This window comes from Balaenoptera physalus, assembly GCF_965194825.1.
Source record: "Balaenoptera physalus genome assembly, chromosome: 14".
NCBI lineage: Eukaryota > Metazoa > Chordata > Mammalia > Artiodactyla > Balaenopteridae > Balaenoptera > Balaenoptera physalus.
This window is the reverse complement of record NC_138893.1, coordinates 60,065,056-60,077,399: the sequence shown is the minus strand read 5'-3', so window position 1 is coordinate 60,077,399 and position 12,344 is coordinate 60,065,056. Positions and strand designations below refer to the sequence as shown.

Sequence of the window (12,344 nt, the reverse complement as noted above, 5' to 3'; positions counted from 1 at the left end):
TGCTACAAAGGCAGCATCCCAGACCTACTGAATCCAGATCAGCATTCTAACAAGATCCTCAGGTGATTTGGTCCTTGTGCACACTAAAGTGTGAGAAGCACGGCTCTGGAGAGTTCCTTGGCTCACTTTTTGAAGTGATGGGCTCCTTGGGTTGTCCCTGTTCTGAACAACTAACTGGGCATGAGGTCTGCCTGTCCCTTCACAGAGTCATATGCTCCACAGAAGCATAACCAGAATATCCGTGGTCAAGCTGCCTCAGAGATTTCCCTTGAAACTCCTACTTTTACCATTTAAACAGGGCCTCTTTCTGCAAATTTCAAGATTCTACTCTAGTCATGGCTTTGACAAGGTCCTGGAAGGAGATGTGGCAACTACCATGGGGTGTGTGGGCAGTGCCACCATCCAGGCGGGTCAGCAGAAAGGAGAAGGAGGAAAGACTGTAAAATGGGTTGATTCTGGATATTTCCTAAGGACTAGCAATGCTGGGTTTTTTTTTTGTTTTTTTTGTTTTTAAAGAGCTCCTGACTTATTTATTTTACTTATTCTTTTGGCTGTGTTGGGTCTTCGTTTCTATGCGAGGGCTTTCTCTAGTTGTGGCAAGCGGGGGCCACTCTTCATCGCGGTGTGCGGGCCCCTCGCTGTCGTGGCCTCTCTCGTTGCGGGGCACAGGCTCCAGACGCGCAGGCTCAGTAGTTGTGGCTCACGGGCCCAGGTGCTCCGCGGCATGTGGGATGCTCCCAGACCAGGGCTCGAACCCGTGTCCCCTGCATTGGCAGGCAGACGCTCAACCACTGCGCCACCAGGGAAGCCCAGCAATGCTGGTTTTATCTGCTTTGGTCACGGCTGCAGCTTGAGGCCATGAGAAATCTCTTCCTGGGCCCAAAGGACTCTTACCTCTCCAATTCTTTCTATGAGATACCAAATCTCCAGGTAGGAAGGGAACTCAACTCTCCACATTTCACCTGAACTTAGACATTCTCTTTACTTCAGCCAGCATCCTACCTGCTTCCTTGTTCCCTTAAATATCTGAATTTCATTATTATTCAGCAATTTATGAAATTTTATACACTATATGTGTATATATAGAGTATACATGTCTGTATATATATATATATAGAGAGAGAGAGACAGTATTTAAAGCAACTTTCAAAAACATATGAGATACCTTAAAAAACTAAAAATAGAACCACCATATGACCCAGCAATCCCACTACTGGGCATATACCTGAGAAAACCATAATTCAAAAAGAGTCATGTACCACAATGTTCATTGCAGCTCTATTTACAATAGCCAGGACATGGAAGCAACCTAAGTGTCCATCAACAGATGAATGGATAAAGAAGATGTGGCACATATATACAATGGAATATTACGCAGCCATATAAAGAAACGAAACTGAGTTATTTGTAGTGAGGTGGATAGACCTAGAGTGTGTCATACAAAGTGAAGTAAGTCAGAAAGAGAAAAACAAATACCGTATGCTAACACATATATATGGAATCTAAAAAAAAAAATGGTTATGAGGAACCTAGGGGCAAGATGGGAATAAAGACGCAGACCCACTAGAGAATGGACTTGAGGATATGGGGAGGGGGAAGGGTAAGCTGGGACAAAGTGAGAGAGTGGCATGGACATACATACACTACCAAATGTAAAATAGATAGCTAGTGAGAAGCAGCTGCACAGCACAGGGAGATCAGCTCGGTGCTTTGTGACCACCTAGAGGGGTGGGATAGGGAGGGTGGGAGGGAGGGAGACGCAAGAGGGAGGAGATATGGGGATATATGTATATGTATAGCTGATTCACTTTGTTATAAAGAAGAAACTAACACACCACTGTAAAGCAATTATACTCCAATAAAGATGTTAAAAATAAATAAATAAATAAATAAAAAGATTAAATGTTGAGCAAAAGACTGAAAAAAATAAATAAATAAAAAGATTAGCAGATTACCTGTCCTCTGGGGAAACCAGACGCTTGAGAGCCTCCTGGCTTGGCTAGAGTTCTGTGCTTGGGAACTCCCTCATCTTCCTTAGGGAAAGGGCCTAATGTGAACATTTCTAAATTACCCAAACTGAATCTTGATTCAAATAACTCTTGATATCAGCAGATCAAAAAAACATTAATTAGTATCAACCTGCAAGTTCCCCCTCAGTGGTCCAGTGGGCAAAATTTTGAACGGGCAACAGCTTCAGAAAATGCATAATTATGGGCCTATTATCAACCTTTCTCCCCTCCTTTGGTCCACAGACAGATAAGAGAGGACTATCACTGATAATTAAGAAAATAGTAATAATAATGATAAAGTAGATATCACTTCCTGAATGCTTATCAAGCGCCAACCTGGCTTCCAAAGTATTACATAAATTATTACATTTACAAAGGAAACCTATGAGGCAGGTACTCCTATTATACTTATTTTGCAATAACAAATTTTAAATTAAGAAATGTTAAGGCTACACAGATAATAAGTGATAGAGCTGAGACATGAACCAGAGTCTCTATTCAATGATACCTTATTTAACCTTTAAACAAATGTTTCTTAAAGGGTACCAGTGGAGGTTCGTGAGCTCATTTCAGATGGCATAGTAATTAGCTTTTATGTTTTAATGCTTTTGTGTTTATTTCAACATGTACTAGAAATATATATATATACACACACACACACACACACATATATAATTTGTAGAATTTCTATTCAAGTCAGTAATATGATTTTTTTGTGAGAAAATACACGTAAGACAAAATTTACCATTTTAACTATTTTTAAGTATACAATTTTGTGGTATTTAATACAACCACAATGTTGTGCAGCCACCACCACTATCTACTTCAAGAACATTTTTGTCACTCTGAGCAGCCATTCCCCACTCATCCTTCACTCCAGGCCTGGCAACCATTAATCTGCTTTTTGTCTCTATGGATTTGCCTATCATTGATATTTCATATAAATGGAAGCATACAACACATGGCCTTTTGTGACTGACTTATTTCACTCATCATAATGTCTTCGAGCTTCATCCATTTTGAAGCATGTGTCAGAATGTCCTTCCATTTTAAGGCTGAATAATATATCATTGTATGTATAGATCACATTTTGTTTATCCATTCTTCCATTGGTGGACACTTGGGTTGCTTCCACCTTTTGACTATTGTGAATAATGCTGCTATGAATATAAGTATACAAATATCTACTCAAGTCTCTGCTTTCATTTATTTTAGGTATATACCCAAAAGTGGAATTGCTGAATAATATGGTAATTCTGTGTTTAATTTTTTGAGGAATCACCACCATTTTCCTCAGCAGCTGCCCCATTTGACATTCTCACTAGAAGTGCACAAGGGTTCTAATTTCTCCACATCCTCAACAACACTTGTTATTTTCTGTGTTTTTGATAACAGCCATCGCAATTGGTGTGAAGAGATATCTTATGGTTTTGATTTGCATTTCACTAATGATTGGTGATGTTGAACATCTTTTCATCTGCTTACTGGCCATTTGTATATTTTTTTTAGGGAAATATCTATTCAAGTCCTTTGCCCATTTTTTAATCAGTTGTTTTTTTGTTGTTGTTGAGTTGTAGGAGTTGCTTATATAGTCTAGATATTAATCCCTTATCGGGTACATGATTTGCAAATATTTTCTCCCATCCTGTGGGTTGTCTTTTCATTCTATTGATAGTGCCCTTTGAGGCACAAAAGTTTTTAATTTTGATGAAGTTCAACTTATTTATTTTTACTTTTGTTACTTGTGCTTTCGGTGTCATATCCAAGAAATTGTTGCCAAATCCAATGTCATGGAGTTTTTTCCCTGTTTCTTTCAAGATTTTTATAGTTTTAGGTCTTACATTTATATCTTTGATACATTTTGATTTGATTTTTTGTATACGGTATAAGGTAGGGGTCCAACTTCATTCTTTTGTATATGGATATTCCTCTTTGCTGCATATATCCCAGACTGAGTGCTGGAGAAGCCAGCAACCTAGAAATGCCAGCAGGCATAGACAGAAAAGTCCCATGAAAAGCCTGCTATCTCTAGCCAAAGGACCAAGGAGGGGACAGCCTAGCAAGACAAAAAATTTATGAACAATCATTCTACTCCAGCCAAATACCACAGGAAAAAATCAAATAAAAACTAAAGCCCCATTCCGAACTTTGCCAGCAAAGGCTGAGTGGGTAGCCTAGACTTCTACCCTCACCAGGCTATAGCTAGGCATCCCAACTCTCTCCCTTCCCCTACCCCCATGGATGATGCCAGAGAAGGGCAAGTGGAATGCAAAGACTTTCATCCCCACCAGGGTGGTAACAAGGGTCCCTCTCTCTGCAGTGAGGGAGTGAAGACCACAAAGGGAGTGTAGACATCAGCCTCCACCTAGTGGTAATGAGGTATCCTCCCACTCCCCACTGAGGTGGTATCAGAGAGGTCTAGTGGAGTTCAGGACTTTCACCACCATCCAGAGGTAATAAGGTCACTCTTCCCCACTCACTTCCCTTCCCAGTATCAGTAAAGGCCACATGGAGAAGAGTAACAAGGCACACCTACCCCTTCAAGCCAGGGTGGTATCAGCAGAGGCCTGGGGGATCCTGAACTCCCACCCCCATCCAGCAGTAATGAGGAGCCCAGGCTCCCCATAAAGTGTTAATGAAAGACAAGTGAGTAAACAGGATTCCACCTTGCGCTGGCAGTGCGGAATGAGGTGTCCTTCTCCTTTCCCTAGAACAACAGTATTAGAGGAGGCCTGATAAAACAGATTTATATGTAACTCAGAGTCCTATAATACATAATAATACCCAAATGTCCAGGTTTCCATTAAAAATTGCTTATCATGCCAAGAACCAGGAAAATCTCAACTTGAATGAGAAAGAATAATCATCAGACAACAACACTGAAATGACACAAATATTAGCATTGTCTAACTAGGATTTTAAAGCTGCTATCATAAAAATGGTTCAATGGGCAATTACAAACACACTTGAAACAAATGAACATATAGAAAGTCTCAGCAAAGAAAAGGAGATATAAAGAAGAACCAAATGGGAATTTTAGAACTGAAAAGTACAATAACCAAAATGAAAACTCAGTGGGTGGGCTCAAAAACAGGATGGAGAGGACAGAGGAAAGAATTCATGAACTTGAAGACAGAATGATAGAAATTATCCAATGGGATTCTTATTTCAAGTAGCTGACCAAAGTCCGAAGATGATAAACCCAAAGAAATCCAAGACACGTCACAGTTAAAATTCTGAAGACTAAAGACAAAAAGAAAACCCATGAAAGTAGTACAGAGAAATGACACCTCAGCTATAAGGAAGGGAAAAACATACACACAAGTCTAATGGCAGCTTATTTCTCATTAGAAACCATGGAGTCTAGAAGAAAGGGGCATAACATTTTTCAAGTGCTGAAAGAAAAGAATTTTCAACCTAGAATCCTATATCCAGCAAAAAATATCCTTCTGGAATAAACAGGAAATTAAGACATTCTCAAATGAAGGAAAGCTAAGAGAATTTGGCACCAACAGACCTACCCTTAAGGAATAGCTAAAGAAATTTTTCCAGTGAGCAAAAAAGGAAATAAAAGGTATACAGATCAGAAAGAAAAAATAAAACTGTCCCTATTTATAGATGCCATGATGGTCTACATAGAAAATCCCAAGGTATCTATAAACCAACTCCTAGAACTAACAAGTGGGTTCATCGAGGTTGCAGAATACAAGATTTACATACAAAAGTCAATTGTATTTCTATATATTAGCAATGAACATGTGAAAATTAAGTTAAAAACACAATATAATTTTAAATTGCACAAAAAGAAACACATAAGTGTACTGAAGTGTAAATCTAACATAACATGCACAGGACTTGAATGCCTATAAACTATTAAAATGCTAATGAAAGAAATTAAAGAATATCTAAATAAACAGATACAGAATGTTCATGGATTAGAAGACTCAACATAGCAAAAATGTCAATTCTCCCCCAATTGATATAAAATTCCTATCAAAACTCCAGCAAGATTTTTTATAGATATAGAAAATATTAATCTAAAATTTATATGGAAAAGCAAAGGAACTAGAATAACAATTTTGAAAAAGAAAAATAGAGGGGAGTCACCCTACCCAATTTTAAGATTGATTACACACAGTAAACAAGATCGTATGGTATTGGTGGAAGGATAAACACATAGATCAGTGGAACAGAATAAGGAACCCAGAAATAATCCCACACAAGCACAGCCAACTGATTTCTGACAAAGGTTCAAAAGCAATTCAATGGAGGATGAACAGTCTTCAACAAATGCTGCTAGTGCAACTGGATATCCATAGGCTGAAAAATGAGACACTGACCTAATCTTCATACATTATGCAAAAATTAACTCAAAATGGATCACAGATTTAAATGTAAAATTATAAAACTTGTAGAAGAAAACACAGGAGAAAATCTTCAGGACTTAGGGCCTGGTGAAGAGTTCCTGGACATGATACCAAACACATGATCCATAAGAGAAAAAAAATCAATAAATTATACTTCATCAACAGTAAAAAATTTTGCTCTTCAAAAGACCTTATTAAAGGATAAAAAGACAAGCCACACACTGAGAGAAAATATTTGAAAACATCACAGAGGACTCATATCTAGAATCTATAAAGAGTTATTGAAACCCAACAATAAAAAAAACACCTAATTAGAAAATAGGCAAAGGAAATGAAGAGATATTTCATGAAGAGGATACGTAAATGGCAAATAAGCACATAAAAATATGTTCAACACCACTAGCCATTAGGGAAATGCAAATTAAGACCACAAGGAGATACCACTACATGTCTATTAAAAGGGCTAACATTAAAAAAAAAGTGAAAATACCAAATTCTGGTAAGAATGCAAAGAACTAGATCATTCATACATTACTAGTAGGAATGAAGAATGATACTATTCATCTGGAAAACAGTTTGGCGGTTTCTTAAAAACATAAGCATACACTTACCATATGACCTAGCAATTGCACTCCTCAACATTTATCCCAGAGAAATGAAAATTTATGTCCATGTAAAGGTCTGTATACAACTGTTCATAGCATTTTTATTTGTAATAAGCCAAAACCAGAAACAATTGAAATGTCCTACAATAGATGAATAGTTAACTGTGATACTCCCATACCATGGCAAATGACCCCCCAGTAGAAAGGAATGAACTGTTGATAAAACTCAACAACTTGGATGTATGTCAAGGGCATTATGATGAGTGAAAAAGGCAATCTCCAAAGATTACATAATATATGACTCCATGTATATGACATTCGTGAAATGACAAAATTATAGAGATGAAAAACATGTTAGTAGTTATCAGAGGCTAGAAATGTTTGGAAATGGAGGGAGGCAACAGTTTTGACTCTAAAGAAACAGCATGAGAGAGATGTTTGTGATGATGGAGTAGTTCTCTAACTTGATCAAGGTGATGGTTCCATGGATTTACTCATGTGATAGAATGACAGAACTGTATGCATATTGTACCACTGCCAATTTCCTAGTTTTGACATAGTTAGATAAGATATAATCTTTGGGAGAAACTGGGTGAAGGATACAATGGACCTATGTACTATCTTTGCAAATTTCTGTGAATCCATTATTATTTCCAAATAAATGGGTCAAATATTATTGCTTTTAGGTGGTCTTAATTTGTTGCATAATCTGCAGACTAAGTTCCTAAGGTCAATAATGTTTCCTAAGGCTCTGTATTTCTTACTGGTCTCTATCCTAATTACAAAAATAGGAAACTTTTTTTTCTTTTTTTTTTTTTAAAACGGCCTGAGTCCTGATTTTGCCACTCATGTAGCTGTGTGATCTCAGGAACCTGTGCTTTGACTTTATTTATTTATTTTTTATACAGCAGGTTCTTATTAGTTACCTATTTTATACGTATTAGTATATGTATGTCAATCCCAATCTCCCAATTCATCCCACCCCCCCCCCCACACACACACTTTCCCCCCTTGGTGTCCATACATTTGTTCTCTAGATCTGTGTCTCTATTTCTGCCTTGCAAACCGGTTCATCTGTACCATTTTTCTAGATTCCACATATATGCGTTAATATACGATATTTGTTTTTCTCCTTCTGACTTACTTCACTCTGTATGACAATCTCTAGGTCCATTCACGTCTCTACAAATGACCCAATTTCGTTCCTTTCTATGGCTGAGTAATATTCCATTGTATATATGTACCACTTCTTCTTTATCCATTCGTCTGTCGATAGGCATTTAGGTTGCTTCCATGACCTGGTTATTGTAAATAGTGCTGCAATGAACATGGGGGTGCATGTGACTTTTTGAATTATGGTTTCCTCTGGGTATATGCCCAGTAGTGGGATTGCTGGGTCATATGGTAATTCTATTTTTAGTTTTTAAAGGAACTTCCATACTGTTCTCCATAGTGGCTGTATCAATTTACATTCCCACCAACAGTGCAAGAGGGGTCCCTTTTCTCCACACCCTCTCCAGCATTTGTCATTTGTAGATTTTCTGATGATGCCCATTCTAACTGGTGTAAGGTGATACCTCATTGTAATTTTAATTTGCATTTCTCTGATAATTAGTGATGTTGAGCAGCTTTTCATGTGCCTCTTGGCCATCTGTATGTCTTCTGTGGAGAAATATCTATTTAGGTCTTCTGCCCATTTTTGGATTGGGTTGTTTACTTTTTGATATTGAGCTGCATGAGCTGTTTATATATTTTGGAGATTAATCCTTTGTCCGTTGATTCATTTGCAAATATTTTCTCCGATTCTGAGGGTTGTCTTTTTGTCCTGTTTGTAGTTTCCTCTTCTGTGCAAAAGCTTTTAAGTTTCATTAGGTCCCATTTGTTTATTTTTGTTTTTCTTTCCATTACTCTAGAAGGTGGATCAAAAAAGATCTTGCTGTGATGTATGTCAAAGAGTATTCTTCCTAAATTTTCCTCTAAGAGTTTTATAGTGTCCAGTCTTACATTTAGGTTTTTAATCCATTTTGAGTTTATTTTTGTGTATAGTGTTAGGGAACGTTCTAATTTTATTCTTTTACATGTAGCTGTCCAGTTTTCCCAGCACCACTTATTGAAGAGACTGTCTTTCCACCATTGTATATCTTTGCCCCCTTCATCATAGATTAGTTGACCATAGGTGCGTGGGTTTATCTCTGTGCTTTCTATCCTGTTCCATTGATCTATATTTCTGTTTTTGTGCCAGTACCATATTATCTTGATTACTGTAGCTTTGTAGTATAGTCTGAAGTCAGGGCGTCTGATTCCTCCAGCTCCGTTTTTTTCCCTCAAGATTGCTTTGCCTATTTGGGGTCTTCTGTGTCTCCATACAAATTTTAAGATTTTTTTTCTGGTTCTGTAAAAAATGCCATCAGTAGTTTGATAGGGATTGCATTGAATCTGTAGATTGCTTTGGGTAGTATAGTCATTTTCACAATATTGATTCTTCCAGTCCAAGAACATGGTATATCTCTCCATCTGTTGTGTCATCTCTGATTTCTTTCATCAGTGTCTTACAGTTTTCTGAGTACAGGTCTTTCACCTCCTTAGGTAGGTTTATTCCTAGGTATTTTTTTCTTTTTGTTGCAATGGTGAATGGGATTGTTACCTTAATTTCTCTTTCTGATCTTTTGTTGTTAGTGTACAGGAATGCAAGAAATTTCTGTGCATTAATTTTGTATCCTGCAACTTTACCAAATTCATTGATTAGCTCTAGTAGTCTTCTGGTGGCATCTTTAGGATTCTCTATGTATAGTATCATGTCATCTGCAAACAGTGACAGTTTTACTTCTTCTTTTCCAATTTGTATTCCTTTCATTTCTTTTTCTTCTCCGATTGCCATGACTAGGACTTCCAAAACTGTGTTGAATAACAGTGGTGAGAGTGGACATCCTTGTCTTGTTCCTGATCTTTGAGGAAATGCTTTCAGTTTTTCACCATTGAGAATGATGTTTGCTGTGGGTTTGTCATATACGGCCTTTATTATGTTGAGGTAGGTTCCCTCTATGCCCATTTTCTGGAGAGTTTTTATCATAAATGGGTGTTGAATTTTGTCAGAAGTTTTCATGCATCTATTGAGATGAGGATATGGTTTTTCTTCTTCAGTTTGTTAATATGGTGTATCACATTGATTGACTTGCGTATATTGAAGAATCCTTGCATCCCTGGGATAAATCCCACTTGATTACGGTGTATGATCCTTTTAATGTGCTGTTGGATTCTGTTTGCTAGTATTTTGTTGAGGATTTTTGCATCTATATTCATCAATGATATTGGTCTGTAATTTTCTTTTTTTGTAGTATCTTTGTCTGGTTTTGGTATCAGGGTGATGGGGGCCTCATAGAATGAGTTTGGGAATGTTCCTTCCTCTGCAATTTTTTGGAAGAGTTTGAGAAGGATGGGTGTTAGCGCTCCTCTAAATGTTTGATAAAATTCACCTGTGAAGCCATCTGGTCCTGGACTTTTGTTTGTTGGAAGATTTTTAATCACAGTTTCAATTTCATTACTTGTGATTGATCTGTTCATATTTTCTATTTCTTCCTGGTTCAGTCTTGGAAGGTTATACCTTTCTAAGAATTTGTCCGTTTCTTCCAGGTTGTCCATTTTATTGGCATAGAGTTGCTTGTAGTAGTCTCGTAGGATGCTTTTTGTTTCTGCGGTGTCCACTGTAACTTCTCCTTTTTCATTTCTAATTTTATTGATTTGAGCCCTCTCCCTCTTTTTCTTGATGAGTCTGGCTAATGGTTTATCAATTTTGTTTATCTCCTCAAAGAACCAGCTTTTAGTTTTATTGATCTTTGCTGTTGTTTTCTTTGTTTCTATTTCATTTATTTCTGCTCTGATCTTTATGATTTCTTTCCTTCTACTAACTTTGGGTTTTGTTTGTTCTTCTTTCTCTAGTTCCTTTAGGTGTAAGGTTAGATTGTTTATTTGAGATGTTTCTTGTTTCTTCAGGTAGGCTTGTATAGCTATAAACTTCCCTCTTAGAACTGCTTTCGCTGCATCCCATAGGTTTTGGATCATCGTGTTCTCGTTGTCATTTGTCTCTAGGTATTTTTTGATTTCCTCTTTGATGTCTTCAGTGATCTCTTGGTTATTTAGTAACATATTGTTTAGCCTCCATGTGTTTGTGGTTTTTACGTTTTTTTCCACTGTAATTGATTTCTAATCTCATAGCGTTGTGGTCGGAAAAATTGCTTGATATGATTTCAATTTCCTTAAATTTACTAAGGCTTGATTTGTGACCCAAGATGTGATCTATCCTGAAGAATGTTCCATGTGCACTTGAGAACAAAGTGTAATCTGCTGTTTTTGGATGGAATATCCTATAAATATCAATTATATCTATCTGGTCTATTGTGTCATTTAAAGCTTCTGTTTCCTTATTTATTTTCTTTCTGGATGATCTGTCCATTGGTGTAAATGAGGTGTTAAAGTCCCCCATTATTATTGTGTTACTGTCGATTTCCTCTTTTGTAGCTGTTAGCATTTGCCTTATGTATTGAGGTGCTCCTATGTTGGGTGCATATATATTTCTAATAGTTATATCTTCCTCTTGGATTGATCCCTTGATCATTATGTAGTGTCCTTCCTTGTCTCTTGTTAACATTCTTTATTTTAAAGTCTATTTTATCTGATATGAGTATTGCTACTCCAGCTTTCTTTTGATTTCCATTTGCATGGAATATCTTTTTCCATCCCCTCACTCTCAGTCTGTATGTGTCCGTAGGTCTGAAGTGGGTCTCTTGTAGACAGCACATATATGAGTCTTGTTTTTGTATCCATTCCGCAAGCCTGTGTCTTTTGGTTGGAGCATTTAATCTGTTCACATTTAAGGTAATTATCGATATATATGTTTCTATGACCATTTTCTTAATTCTTTTGGGTTTGTTTTTGTAGGTCCTTTTCTTCTCTTGTGTTTCCCACTTAGAGAAGTTCCTTTAGCATTTGTTGTAGAGCTGGTTTGGTGGTGCTGAATTCTCTTAGCTTTTGCTTGTCTTTAAAGCTTTTGATTTTTCTGTTGAATCTGAATGAGATCCTTGCCGGGTAGAGTAATCTTGGTTGTGGGTTCTTCCCTTTCATCACTTTAAATATATTGTGCCACTCCCTTCTGGCCTGTAGAGTTTCTGCTGAGAAATCAGCTGTTAACCTTATGGGAGTTCCCTTGTATGTTATTTGTAATTTTTCCCTTGTTGCTTTCAATAATTTTTCTTTGTCTTTAATTTTTGTCAATTTGATTCCTATGTGTCTCGGCGTGTTTCTCCTTGGGTTTATCCTGCCTGGGACTCTCTGCACTTCCTGGACTTGGGTGGCTATTTCCTTTCCCA

At 37.2% G+C, this 12,344-nt stretch overlaps 2 protein-coding genes across 3 annotated transcripts in view; one reads left to right on the top strand and one right to left on the bottom strand.

Annotated features, from left to right (window-relative positions):
• Window positions 1–12,344, top strand: part of LOC309642270 (uncharacterized protein) — a 45,203-nt gene that overhangs the window by 10,380 nt on the left and 22,479 nt on the right. The window lies entirely within an intron of this gene.
• Window positions 1–12,344, bottom strand: part of LIPA (lipase A, lysosomal acid type) — a 105,110-nt gene that overhangs the window by 82,743 nt on the left and 10,023 nt on the right. The gene's annotated exons all lie outside the window — the stretch shown is intronic.